This window comes from Arachis ipaensis, chromosome B08, assembly GCF_000816755.2.
Source record: "Arachis ipaensis cultivar K30076 chromosome B08, Araip1.1, whole genome shotgun sequence".
Lineage (NCBI taxonomy): Eukaryota > Viridiplantae > Streptophyta > Magnoliopsida > Fabales > Fabaceae > Arachis > Arachis ipaensis.
The window spans coordinates 29,807,618-29,823,092 of record NC_029792.2 but is presented as its reverse complement, the minus strand read 5'-3'; positions in this window follow the sequence as shown (position 1 = coordinate 29,823,092).

The window sequence follows — 15,475 nt, the reverse complement described above, 5'->3', positions numbered from 1 at the left end:
AGGCAAGGGTAAAAAGGATCCAAGGCTTTGAGTATCAGTGGATAGGAGGGCCTAAAGGAATAAAATCCTGGCCTAAGCGGCTAACCAAGCTGTCCCTAAACATGTGCTTGTGGCGTGAAGGTGTCAAGTGAAAACTTGAGACTGAGCGGTTAAAGTCGATGTCCAAAGAAAAAAGAAGAGTGTGATTAAGAACCCTGGACACCTCTAATTAGGGACTCTAGCAAAGCTGAGTCACAATCTGAAAAGGTTCACCCAGTTATGTGTCTGTGGCATTTATGTATCCGGTGGTAATACTGGAAAATAAAGTGCTTAGGGCCACGGCCAAGACTCATAAAGTAGCTGTGTTCAAGAATCAACATACTGAACTAGGAGTATCAATAACACTATCTGAATTTTGAGTTCCTATAGATGCCAATTATTCTGAACTTCAAAGGATAAAGTGAGATGCCAAAACTGTTCAGAGGCAAAAAGCTACTAGTCCCGCTCATCTGATTGGAGCTAAGTTTCATTGATATTTTGGAAGTTATAGTATATTCTCTTCTTTTTATCCTATTTGATTTTCAATTGCTTGGGGACAAGCAACAATTTAAGTTTGGTGTTGTGATGAGCGGATAATTTATACGCTTTTTGGCATTATTTTTAGATAGTTTTTAGTATGATTTAGTTAGTTTTTAGTATATTTTTATTAGTTTTTAAATAAAAATCACATTTCTGGACTTTACTATGAGTTTGTGTATTTTTCTGTGATTTCAGGTAATTTCTGGCTGAAATTGAGGGACTTGAGCAAAAATCAGATTCAGAGGCTGAAGAAGGACTACAGATGCTGTTGGATTCTGACCTCCCTACACTCAAAGTGGAATTTCTGGAGTTATAGGAGTCCAAATGCCGCGCTCTCAATTGCGTTGGAAAGTACACATCCAGGGCTTTCCAGCAATATATAATAGTTCATACTTTGCTCGAGTTTAGACGACGCAAACTGGCGTTCAACGCCAGCTTTCTGCCCTATTCTGGAGTTAAACGCCAGAAACAGGTTGCAAAGCAGAGTTAAACGCCAGAAACAGGTTACAAACTGGCGTTTAACTCCAAGGAAGACCTCTACACGTGAAAGCTTCAATGCTCAGCCCAAGCACACACCAAGTGGGCCCGGAAGTGGATTTCTACATCATTTACTTATCTCTGTAAACCGTAGTAACTAGTTTAGTATAAATAGAACTTTTTACTATTGTTTTTACTTCTTGGAATCTAGGAATCTTTAGATCATTTTGTACACGTTTAGGGAGGCTAGCCATTCGGCCATGCCTAGACCTTTTTCTTATGTATTTTCAACGGTAGAGTTTCTACAAACCATAGATTAAGCTGTGGAGCTCTGCTGTTTCTCATGAATTAATGCAAAGTACTATTGTTTTTCTATTCAACTCAAGCCTATTTCTTCTCTAAGATACTCATTCTCACACAAAAACATGAGAAATGTGATGATTATGTGACGCTCATCATCATTCTCACTTATGAATGCATGCCTGACAAACACTTCCGTTCTACATGCAAACAAGCTTGAATGCATATCTCTTAGCCTCCTAATCGTGAGATCAGAGTCTTCATGGTATAGGCTAGAATTATTGGCGTCCATTCTTGAGATCCGGAAAGTCTAAACCTTGTCTGTGGTATTCCGAGTAGGATCTGGGAAGGGATGGCTGTGACGAGCTTCAAACTCGCGAATGCTGGTCGTAGTGACAGACACAAAAGGATTACTGAATCCTATTCTAGTATGATCAAGAACCGACAGATGATTAGCCGTGCGGTGACAGTGCATTTTGGACCATTTTCACTGAGAGGACGGGATTTAGCCATTGACAACGGTGATGCCCTACATAAAAGCTTGCCATGGAAAAGAGTAGGAATGATTGGATGAAGACAGCAGGAAAGCAGAGATTCAGAAGGAACAAAAGTATCTCCATACGCTTATTTGAAATTCTCACCAATGAATTACATAAGTATCTCTATCCTGTTTTATATTTTAATTATATTTTAATTATCAAATATCCATAACCATATGAATCTTCATGACTGAGATTTGCAAGATGACCATAGCTTGCTTCAAGCCGACAATCTCCCTGGGATCGACCCTTACTCATGTAAGGTTTATTACTTGGACGACCCAGTGCACTTGCTGGTTAGTTGTGCGAAGTTGTGACAAAGAACTAAGATTATGAACATGCGTATTAAGTTTTTAGCGCCGTTACCAAGGAATGAACGATCACGATTTCGTGCACCATTAGTCCACTTGACTTTCCTTTATTCAGTAAGGTTTAACTAAGTGGGAGCACTAAACAATTCTCATCACACCTGATAAGGATAACTAGGATGGGATTTCCAGTTCTTATACCTTGCCAAGAGTTTTTCTAATTATTAATTTATTTTTCTTGTCATTTAACTTACTTGTTCCCTATTTCAAAAACCCAAAAACATACCTTTTTCCATAACCAATAATAAATCATACTTCCCTGCAATTCCTTGAGAGACGACCCGAGGTTTAAATACTTCGGTTATAAATTTTATTGGATTTTGTTACTTGTGACAACCAAACTTTTGTACGAAAGGATTCTCTGTTGGTTTAGAAACTATACTTACAACGGGAATTTATTTGTAGAAATCTAATCGTCATGATTTCAGGTTTAAGAGGCAAGGATTTGATCAAAAAAGTGAAGAAAAAGCATGCAAGATAGAGAATTCATGAAAAATAAGGATTTTGTGGATTTAAAGCCACACGTACGTGTAAGGAAGGAAATTCGCCAGGCCAGGCGTACGCATGTCACGTGTCACTTGTCACATGACCTCATTAAAGGAACATGCTGGGGGATTCCTGAGCTCATCTAAGCCCAAATCTAACTCAATTCTGAAGTGATTTGAGGCCAAATTCAGGAAGGGACAAGGGGAGAGCTATAAAACTTGAAAGATTAGTAAATAATTAACAAATAAATTAGTTTTATTTTAACAAATTAGAAAATGAAATTTTATAGTTTAATGTGAAAGAGCTAATTAAAACAATAATTTTGACACTAATTTTAAAGAATTTGGCCCAAGATTGGGTCGAACCGGTCGAACTGGGCCTAACCCACTCACCTAAATAAATGATCTTAGCTCATTTCTCTCTCCTCATGCATGCTAAAATGCTGGAACTCAGCAAGGAAAGGGGAAAGACTCTCTCCAAAAACACAACCCTCACTTCCATAATCAAATCCACATAACTTTTGATCCAGAGCTCCGATCGCCGCACTAATTGTGGCCATGCAACCACAGCGTTGAGCTCTACAAAGCCCAGAACTTAATTTGGTAAGAAAGCCACGATTTTCTTTTCAATTCTCTCTTCCCCAATTTCGAAACTCAATGTGAAATTATGTTAAATTTTGCATGATTTTAGTGTTTAGGTTCGAGTTAACTTGCGGGTATTATCGGGTTTATCTCGTTTGAGCTATGGGTCAGGTAAACACCCTCAAATCCTTGGTATATATGTTAAATTAGTGAGATCTATTTTTATTATAGTGGTAATTATGATAATAAATTGAAATTGAGTGATGGATGGAGCCAATTTGAGGATTTGAAAGCTTGAGGTCAAGTTTCGGAGGCCGGGTTTTGTTGGTGAGGTATTGGAATCTTGGAAACTTGTGGTGAGAAAATGCTTGAGGTGTTCCGGGTTTATTGGAAAATCGGCCAAGGTATGGTTTTGGTTTCTCGTATATAATATGTACGGTATCATGAAAACTTAGGCTAGATGACCATGTGTTAGGTGTGAATGCATGAAGAATGTTAAGTACTTAGTACCCTTGTTGATAATTGATAATTGTTGAAATATGTTGAGTATTGGCTTGGTGATTTGTGTTGACAATGGAAATACAATGCTAAATGATGGTTTAATGATGATTGTCAAAGTGATAATAAGGAATATGTATAGGTGATGAAGTGTTGATGAACTTGTTGATATAATCGCGAAATTCATGTATCAGAATTGTTTAAAATTGAAGTATGATGGATGTTGGATGGGTGTAGAGTCGTGTTGCTGTGATTTTGTATGTGTTGGTGCTGATTTTGAGTATAGTAAGTTCATATTGAATGGTGAATTGATGAAAATAAAGGTTGGAGCATTTTTGTAAAAAACTAATTTTTAGCCAAACTTCGACGAGCCATAACTCGGCTTCCTGATCCCCCAATCTATTTCAAATTTGTTTCATATAAAAATTCGGTTCATGAAGTTTACGCCATTCAAAGAATGAATGAAAAATGTATTAAAACGAGAAACTTATGCACGTCGGAAGTTCGGTATGTAAAACTAAAATTCTGCAGACTTAGCCATTTTTGACTAATTTGCAATGCATGCGTACGCAAACTCCTCCATATGCGGATGGGCGTTTCTGTTCAGCATGCATGCGTACACAGATGAGGTAATACATACGTGTGACCCCTGTTTCAGCAAATATGAATTTTGTGTTTTAAAGCTTAATTTTGAACCTCTAAAACCTCTACTTTTACTCTTTTAGCCTCTACACCTTAGTGGTATGTCTAGTAATAAGATGGAGCTAGGAAAATGTGGTAACTTAGAGATGAAGAAAGATTTTTAAAAGGTAATATGTGGTTGGAAAAAATGGTACTTGATTTGATAAAGATGATGAAAGTGGTATATGAGGCAATTAAGAGAGTAATGTCATTTTGAAAATGATGTATGAGATAATTGATGATGTTAATTAATTGTGAACGATGAGATGAACTATGGCTTATTATTGAGAATGAAAATGATATTTATGAGATATAATTGATTATTATTGAGACATTTGTTGACCCACTGTACGTAAGATGTGATCGGGCACTTTAACTCCCCGAGTTTTCCCATGGGCATGCATATATGAATATTATTGAGCATGTGGTGTTGTCTTCCCCATGTCAGCTTGGGATTCTTTCCATGGATATTATTGCGCTTGGGGTGTTGTCTCCCCCATGTCAGCTTGGGATTCTTCCCATGGTTAATTTCTTATTTTAGGGATGCGCATACAGAGGGACTGTCCACAGTTAGCTACCAGGACATGTCGGGCTGCCTATGTAACCGACAGTTGGTATCAACAACCATAGGACATTCATACATCATGTGCATTTGCTTGTTTGATTTGGTTTGCATTATTGGATTTGCCTAATTGATGTTCATGTTTAACTGCTATGTATTCTGTTTGCTATATCTGTAAACTACCTATGTTTTCTTTGTCTCCTTGCTTGTTTGTGTGATTCCAGTGAAGATGGAGGTTTTGGAGGAAAGAGGATGATGGAGGATTAGGTTAAGGTTTTGGTTAAGTTTAGAATCCTTAAGAAACCACCCTTGTTTATGGATATTATTTTAAGTCTCTAAGTTTTATAATCTGAGTGTTGGAGTTCTAGGATTCCCTTTGGCTTTCCCAGGGCCTGATTTATTATATATGTGGGCTCCATAACCATACTGAGAACCCCCGGTTCTCATTTCATACGTTATTGTTGTTTTTCATATGCAAGTCGAGAGGCACCTCGCTAGGCGTCTGGAGTCCTACAGCGAAGTGAATTATTTTGGGACTTTTTTTGTACTTTTATATATGACTATATGTATATAACTCTCCTAACAACTTGTTTTACTTTTGTACCTCTTAGAGATGTATGGAGAACTAGGACCTCTTTTGTGTATTTTGAGCTATGGGTTTTGTATATATATATATAAATATTCTCCGGCCAGCCTTAGCTTCGCAAGCTGTGTTAGGAGCTTGATATTCTGTACTCTTGACCCTCTACTCTTGTTTTCTGTATATATATTTATATATATATATGTTTATGCACCTTAGCTTTCTTCATACGCAAGTAACCTTGTATCCTGAGCATTGCACTTTTAATTTTGTGATTTTGCTTTAGCTATTTTCTTTAAGGTTACTCGTATATTATATTCTTCCAATTATTACACGTATATATTTTATTTTAGAGGTCGTAGCGCCTCGCCACCTTTGTTTTACATCTCTGTGTTGTAGGGTGTTACCTTATGGTGTCAGAGCAATTCGTTCCTGTTGAGCCTGGGGAATGGACTGACTATGCTTCTGAGCATACTCTGAGTCATGTTTATGTGCTATTTAGGATATCTAACTGATATACATAGCATAAAGTTTGTGAGCATGCATTTGGGGCTCTGGGGCACTAAACTTGAGATATTGAGATTGATCACCTTAATATCAATTGTTTAGTGTGAACAGGGACCCAATGGCGTCTCACGGATCCAGGCGAGGTACTCGAAGAGGAAATCTCGTGGTTGAGCCTGTGTAAGGACGTCGAGATGGAAACTCTGGTGCTGGTACAAGTAACGTAGGTCGATACTATAGGTCTATGACCCTTACTGACTTCCTTAAGAGTGGTGCACCTCGATTTAACGGAAACGTCAATGCTTTGGAGCCTGATCAGTAGTTTTGAGACGTGGAGAGGTTTTTGTACACTCAGCATGTTCCTGAAGTATAGTCAGTGGAGATAGTGACTTATATGTTGGAAGGAGATGCTCAGAATTAGTGGCAGGAACTATGTAATACCTTGCAGGTGGAGTTAACAGATATCCCTTGGAACAGATTTAAGACAGAATTTTACGAGAAATATTTCTTGCATGCAATCCGCACTGCAAAGGAGTTTGAGCTAACACAGCTGAAGCAAAAAGATATGTCTGTTGCTGAGTATACCTGGGAATTCAATAACCTGTGTCGTTTCTCAAAAGCTTGTTAAGGAAATCTAGCCAATTTTGAAGAGTGGATATGTGCTCAGTACGAAAGAGGACTTAAGAGAGACATCTTCGACTACGTATATCCACAAAGGCTTACGAGTTTCACTGAGTTGGTTAAGAAGAGCCAGTTCGTGGAAGATTGCTCCATGAAGTGGGCATCGTTACTGGAAGGCTGTGGTGAGACTGCTCCAGATGAGCCACACAGGGCCGGACTGGGGATGTGTTTTCGATGTGGGGTACCAGGGCACATATCTAGGGATTGTCCGCGAGAAAGAGCCATAGGTATGGGTTGGCCACGACAGGATCGAGGTAAGTGTGATACCGGATACGTAGAACGGATTTGTTCTGTTTGGAGCTGGGACCCCGCTTTCATTTAGATTACATAACAATGTTGGGAAGTTTAGGACTTGAAAAATTGGACGTAATATTAAACTTGGATACGAACTAGGAGTTGAGGTCAAGGAGAGTATTTCCAACCGTTTTCTTCAATAACCAGAATTTTTTAGGGCGAAAATTTATGTTATGGGGGTAGAATGTAAAATTCGAAAGATTAGTAAATAATTAACAAGTAAATTAATTTTATTTTAACAAATTAGAAAATGAAATTGTATAGTTTAATGTGAAAGAGCTAATTAAAACAAGAATTTTGACACTAATTTTAAAGATATTGGCCTAAGATTGGGCTGAACTGATCGAATTGGGCCCAAATCGGACCGTGGGCCCAACCCACTCACTTAAATAAATGAGCTTAGCTCATTTCTCTCTCCTCATGCATGCTGAAACACTGGAACTCAGCAAGAAAAGGGGAAAAACTCTCTCCAAAAACACAACCCTCACTTCCATAATCAAATCCACATAACTTTTGATCTGGAACTCCGATTGCCGCATCGTTTGCGGCCACATGAACGCAGCGTCAAGCTCTACAAAGCCTAGAAATTAATTAGGTAAGGAAGCCACTTTTTTCTTTTCAATTCTCCCCCAATTTCAAAATTCAATGTGAAATTATGTTGAATTTTGTATGATTTCGGTGTTTCGGTTCGAGTTAACTTGCGGGTATTGTCGGGTTTAGCTCGTTTGAGCTGTGGGTCAGGTAAGTACCCTCAAACCATTGGTATATTTGTTAAATTAGTGAGCTCTATTTTGATCATAGTGGTAATTATGATAATAGATTGAAATTGAGTGTTGGATGGAGCCAATTTGAGGATTTGGAAGCTTGAGGTCAAGTTTTGGAGGCCGGGTTTTGTTAGTGAGGTTTTAGAATCTTGGAAACTTGTGGTGTAGGAACACTTGAGATGTTCTGGGTTTATTGGGAAATTGACCAAGGTATGGTTTTGGTTTCTGGTATATAATATGTACGGTGTCGTGGAAACTTAGGCTAGATGACCATGCGTTAGGTGTTAATGCATGAACAATGTTAAGTGCTTAGTACCCTTGATGATAATTGATAATTGTTGAAATATGTTGAGTATTGGCTTGGTGATTTGTGTTGACAATGGAAATAGAATACTAAATGATGGCTTAATGGTGATTGTCAAAGTGATAATAAGGAATATGTATAGCTGATGAAGTGTTGATGAACTTATTGATATAATCGTGAAATTCATGTATCAAAATTGTTTAAAATTGAGGTATGATGGATGATGGATAGGTGTAAAGTGGTGTTGCTATTGTTTTGTACGTGTTGGTGCTGATTTTGAGTATAGGAAGTTGATATTGAATGGTGAATTGATGAAAATAGAGGTTGGAGCACTTTTGTGAAAAACTTATTTTTGGCCAAACTTTGGTGAGCCATAACTCGGCTTCCGAAATACCAAATTGTTTCAAATTAATTTCATATAAAAATTCGGTTTGTGAAGTTTACGTTGTTTGAAGAACGAATGAAAAATATTTTAAAACGAGAAAGTTATGCGCGTCGAAAGTTCGGTATGTAAAACTAAAATTCTGCAGACTTAGACATTTTTGATTAATCTGCAATGGATGCGTACGTAAACCCCTCCATATGCTGATGGGCATTTCTGTTTGGCATGCATGCGTACACGGACGAGGTAATGTGTACACATGATGGGCAAATTGCACTCCCACGCATACGCGTGACCCCTATTTCAGCAAATATGAATTTTGTGTTTTAAAGCTTAATTTTGAACCTCTAAACCTCTATTTTTACTCTTTTAGTCCCTACACCTTTGTGGTATGTCTAGTAATAAGATGAAGCTAGGAAAAGGTGGTATCTTAGAGATGAAGAAAGATTTTTAAAAGGTAATATGTGGTTGGAGAAGATGGTAATTGATTTGATAAAGATGATGAAAGTAGTATATGAGGCAATTAAGAGAGTAATGTCATATTGAGAATGATGTATGAGATAATTGATGATGTTAATTAATTAAGAACGATGAGATGAGCTATAGCTTATTGTTGAGAATGAAAATGATGTTTATGAGATATAATTGATTATTATTGAGACATTTGTTGACCCCCTGCACGTAAGATGTGACCGGGCACTTTAACTCCCCAAGTTTTCCCATGGGCACGCATATATTAATATTATTGAGCTTGGGGTGTTGTCTCCCCCATGTCAGCTTGGGATTCTTTCCATGGTTAATTTTTGAGCTTGGGGATGCGTGTACAGAGGGATTGTTCACGGTTAGCTACCAGGACATTTCAGGCTGGCTATGTAACCAACAATTGATATCAACAGCATTAGGATAGGCATACATCATGTGCATTTGTTTGTTTGTTTTGGTTTGCATTCTTGAATTTGCCTAATTGATATTCATATTTAACTGCTATGTGTTATGTTTGCTATATCTGTAAACTACATGTGTTTTTTTTTGTCTGCTTGCTTATCTGTGTGATTCCACTAGAGATGGAGGTTTTGGAGGAAAGAGGATGATAGAGGATTAGCTTAAGGTTTTGGTTAAGTTTAGGAATCCTTAGAAAATCACCCATGTTTATGGATACTATTTTAAGTCTTTAAGTTCTATAATCCGAGTGTCGGAATTCTAAGATTGCCTCTGGCTTTTCTAGGGCCTTATTTATTATATACGTGGGCACCTGGTGCATGAAATTGTGATATCAATGGCGCCAAAGACTTGGTACGCACAATTGTAATCTCAACTCTTTTTCACAAATTCGCACAACTAACCAGGAAGTGCACTGGGTCATCCAAGTAATACCTTACGCGAGTAAGGGTTGATCCCACGGAGATTGTCGGCTTGAAGCAAGCTATGGTCATCCTTGTAAATCTCAGTCAGGCGGATTCAAATGGTTATGAAGTTTTGATAATTAAAATATAATTAAAACAGAAAATAAGATAGAAATACTTATGTAATTCATTGGTGAGATTTCATATAAGCGTATGAAGATGCTTTGTTCCATCTGAACCTCTGCTTTCCTATTGTCTTTATCCAATCATTCATACTCCTTTCCATGGTAAGCTGTATGTTGGGGATCACCATTGTCAATGGCAACCGTCCGTCCTCTCAGTGAAAATGGTCCAAATGTGCTGTCACCGCACGGCTAATCATCTGTCGGTTCTCACTCATGTTGGAATAGGATCCATTGATCCTTTTGCGTTTGTCACTATGCCCAACACTCGCGAGTTTGAAGCTCGTCACAGTCATCCCATCCCAGATCCTACTCGAAATACCACAGACAAGGTTTAGACTTTCCGGATCTCAAGAATGCTGCTAATTGATTCTAGCTTATACCACAAAGACTCTGATCGTGAACCAGGAGGCTAAGAGATATGCATTCAAGCTCGTTTTCATGTATAACAGAAGCGGTTGTCAGGCACGCGTTCATAAGTGAGAATGGTGATGAGTGTCACATAATCATCACATTCATCATGTTCTTGTGTGCAAATGAATATCTTAGAACAAGAATAAGCTTGAATTGAATAGAAGAACAATAGTACTTTGCATTAATTCATGAAGAACAGTAGAGCTCCACACCTTAATCTTTGGGGTGTAGAAACTCCACCATTGAAAATACATAAGTGAAAATAGGGTAGACATGGCCGAGTGGCCAGCCTCCCATGGAGGTCTCAGAACATAAAAGTTACATATTGTGTTTCAAAGATGAAAATACAATATTAAAAGGTCCTATTTATAATAAATAGTAGCCTAGGGTTTACAGAAATAAGTAAATGAAGCAGAAATCCACTTCCGGGCCCACTTGGAGTGTGCTTGGGTTGAGCATCGAAGCTTTCACATGTAGAGACTTTTCTTGGATTTAAATGCCAGCTTTGGTGCTAGTTTGGGCGTTTAACTCCAGCTCTTATGCCAGTTCTGGCGTTTAACGCCAGAGTAGAGTAGAAAGTTGGCATTTAAACGCCAGTTTTCATTATCAAAACTCGGGCAAAGTATGGACTATTATATATTGCTGGAAAGCACAGAATGTCTACTTTCCAACGCAATTGAGATCGCGCCAATTGGGCTTCTGTAGTTCCAGAAAATCCACTTCGAGTGCAGGGAGGTCAGAATCTAACAGCATCTGCAGCCCTTTTTCAGCCTCTGAATCAGATTTTTGCATAGGTCCCTCAATTTCAGCCAGAAAATACCTAAAATCACAGAAAAATACACAAACTCATAGTAAAGTCCAGAAATGTGATTTTTATTTAAAAACTAATAAAAATATAATAAAAATTAACTAATTCATATTAAAAACTACCTAAAAATAATGCCAAAAAGCGTATAAATTATCCGCTCATCACAACTCCAAACTTAAATTGTTGCTTGTCCCCAAGCAACTGAAAATAAAATAGGATAAAAAGAAGAGAATATACAATGAATTCCAAATATCAATGAAGCTCAGTTCCAATTAGATGAGCGGGACTTATAGCCTTTTTGCTTCTGAACAGTTTTGGCATCTCACTTTATCTTTTGAAGTTCAGAATGATTGGCATCTATAAGAACTCAGAATTCAGATAGTTTTATTGATTCTCCTAGTTCAGTATGTTGATTTTTGAACACAACTACTTTATGAGTCTTGGCCATGACCCTAAGCATTTTGTTTTCCAGTATTACCACCGGATACATAAATGCCACAGACACATGACTGGGTGAACCTTTTCAGATTGTGACTCAGCTTTGCTAGAGTCCCCAATTAGAGGTGTCCAGAGCTCTTAAGCACACTCTTTTTGCTTTGGACCACGACTTTAACCGCTCAATCTCAAGCTTTTCACTTGACACCTTCACGCCACAAGCACATGGTTAGGGACAGCTTGGTTTAGCCGCTTAGGCCAGGATTTTATTCCTTTAGGCCCTCCTATCCATTAATGCTCAAAGCCTTGGATCCTTTTTATTTTACCCTTGCCTTTTGGTTTAAAGGGCTATTGGCTTTTTCTGCTTGCTTTTTCTTTTTCTTTCTTTTTCTTTTATTATTATTATTATTTTTGAATATATTTTTTTTTCTGCAAGCTTTTCACTGCATTTTCTTACTTCAAGAATCAATTATATGATTTTTCAGATTATCAAATAACATTTCTCCTTTTTCATCATTCTTTCAAGAGCCAACAATTTTAACATTCATAAACAACAATATCAAAAAAATGCACTGTTCAAGCATTCATTCAGAAAAACAAAAAGTATTGTCACCACATCAAAATAATTAAACTAATTTCAAGAATGAATTCGAAATCATGTACTTCTTGTTCTTTTCTGGTTAAAACATTTTTCATTTAAGAGAGGTGATGGATTCATAGGACATTCATAGCTTTAAGACATAGACACTAAGACACTAATGATCATGTAATAAAGACACAAACATAGATAGAACAATAAGCATAATTTTCGAAAAACAGAAAAACAAAAGCAAGGAGATTAAAGAATGAGTCCACCTTAGTGATGGCGGCTAGTTCTTCCTCTTGAAGATCCAATGGAACGCTTGAGCTCCTCTATGTCTCTTCCTTGCCTTTGTTGCTCCTCCCTCATGGCTCTTTGGTCTTCTCTAATTTCATGGAGGAGGATGGAATGCTCTTGGTGCTCCACCCTTAGTTGTCCCATGTTGGAACTTAATTCTCCTAGGGAGGTATTAATTTGCTCCCAATAATTTTGTGGAGGGAAGTGCATCCCTTGAGGCATCTCAGGGATTTCATGATGAGGAATTTCCTCATGCTCTTGTTGAGGTCCATGCATGGGCTCTCTTGCTTGCTCCATCCTTTTCTTAGTGATGGGCTTGTCCTCTTCAATGAGGGTGTCTTCTTCTATGACAATTCCAGCTAAATTGCCTAGGTGACAGATGAGATGAGGGAAGGCTAACCTTGCCAAAGTAGAGGACTTGTCCGCCACCTTGTAGAGTTCTAAGGATATGACCTCATGAACTTCTACTTCCTCTCCAATCATGATGCTATGGATCATGATAGCCTGGTCTATAGTAACTTCAGACCGGTTGCTAGTGGGAATGATTAAGCGTTGGATGAACTCCAACCATCCCCTAGCCACGGGCTTGAGGTCAAGCCTTCTTAGTTGAACCGTCTTTCCTCTTGAGTCTCTTTTCCACTGAGCTCCTTCCTCACATATGTCCATTAGGACTTGGTCCAACCTTTGATCAAAGTTGACCCTTCTAGTGTAGGGGCATGCATCTCCTTGCATTATTGGCAAGTTGAATGCCAACCTTACATTTTTCGGACTGAAATCTAAATATTTTCCCCGAACCATTGTAAGCCAATTCTTTGGGTTCGGGTTCACACTTTGATCACGGTTCTTGGTGATCCATGCATTAGCATAGAACTCTTGAACCACCAAGATTCCGATTTGTTGAATGGGGTTGGTGAGAACTTTCCAACCTCTTCTTTGAATCTCATGTCGGATCTCCGGATACTCATTCCTTTTGAGCTTGAAAGGGACCTTAGGGATCACCTTCTTCTTGGCCACAACTTCATAGAAGTGGTCTTGATGGACCTTTGAGATGAATCTCTCCATCTTCTATGACTCAGAGGTGGAAGCTTTTGCCTTCCCTTTCCTCTTTCTAGAGGTTTCTCTGGCCTTAGGTGCCATAAATGGTTATGGAAAAACAAAAAAGCAACGCTTTTACCACACCAAACTTAGAAGGTTTGCTCGTCCTAGAGCAAAAGAAGAAAGAGTAGAGTAGAAAAAGAAGAAAATGGAGGAGATGGAGAGGGTGAGTGGTTCGGCCAAGGGAGGAAAGGAAGTGTTTGTAATGTGAAAATGAATGAGGGATGAGGGGTTTATATAAAAGTAGAGAGGGGAGCTAGGGTTCGTGTATTAGGGTAGGGTTTGGGAGGGAAAGTGTTTGAATTTGAATGATGAGGTAGGTGGGGGTTTTGGAGAAGAGTGGGGATTGGTGAAGGGTATTTTGGGGAAGGGTGTTATGGAAAGGTGTGAAAAAGAAAGAGAGAGTTGAGGTAGGTGGGGATCCTGTGGGGTCCACAGATCCTGAGGTGTCAAGGATTTCTCATCCCTGCACCATGTTGGCATGTAAACGCCTCTTGGAGTGTCAATCCTGGCGTTAAACGCCAGGTTGCTGCCATTTCTGACGTTTAACGCCAGCTCTGGCATTTAAACGCCAGCTTGTTGCCCTTTTTTGGCGTTAAACGCTAGTCTGGTGCCCTTTTCTGGCGTTAAATGCCAGTCTGGGGCCCTTTTCAGGCGTTAAACGCCCAGAATGGTGCTAGATTGGGCGTTTAATGCCCATTCTGCTACCCTTACTGGCGTTTAAACGCCAGTAAGCTTTTCCTCCAGGGTGTGCTGTTTTTAATGCTGTTTTTCATTCTATTTTCGCTTTTTCAGTTGTTTTTGTGACTTCACATGATCATCAACCTAAAGAAAACATAAAATAATAATGGAAAATAAATAGATATAATTGAATAAAATTGGGTTGCCTCCCAACAAGCACTTCTTTAATGTCAGTAGCTTGACAGTGGGCCCTCATGGAGCCTCACAGATACTCAGAGCATGATGATGGCCTCCCAACACCAAATTTAGAGTTTGAATGTGGGGGCTCTGTTTGACTCTGCATTGAGAAAAGCTTGTCATGCTTCTTCTCCATGTGTGCATAAGGAGATCCTTGAGCCTTAAACATAAGGCAGTCCTCATTCACTTGAATGACCAGCTCTCTTTTGTCAACATTAATCACAGCTTTTGCTGTGGCTAGGAAGGGTGGTGCGTAGAAATCGTGACGGTTCATTCCTTGGTAATGGCGCTAAAAACTTAATACGCACATTCATAATCTTAGTTCTTTGTCACAACTTCGCACAACTAACCAGCAAGTGCACTGGGTCGTCCAAGTAAATAAACCTTACGTGAGTAAGGGTCGATCCCACGGAGATTGTCGGCTTGAAGCAAGCTATGGTCACCTTGTAAATCTCAGTTAGGCGGATTCAATTGATTATGGAGATTTAATAATTAAAAGATAAATAAAGCGTAAATTAAAGATAGAGATACTTATGTAATTCATTGGTGAGAATTTCAGATAAGCGTATAAAGATGCTTGTTCCTCCTGAACCTATGCTTTCCTATTGTCTTCATCCAATCATTCATACTCCTTTCTATGGCAAGCTGTATGTTAGGTGTCACCGTTGTCAACGGCTACATCCTGTCCTCTCAGTGAAAATGGTCCAATGCGCTGTCACTGCATGGCTAATCATCTGTCAGTTCTCGATCATACTGGAATAGGATCCATTGATCCTTTTGCATCTGTCACTACGCCCAGCACTCCCGAGTTTAAAGCTCGTCGTAGCCATCCCTTTTTAGATCC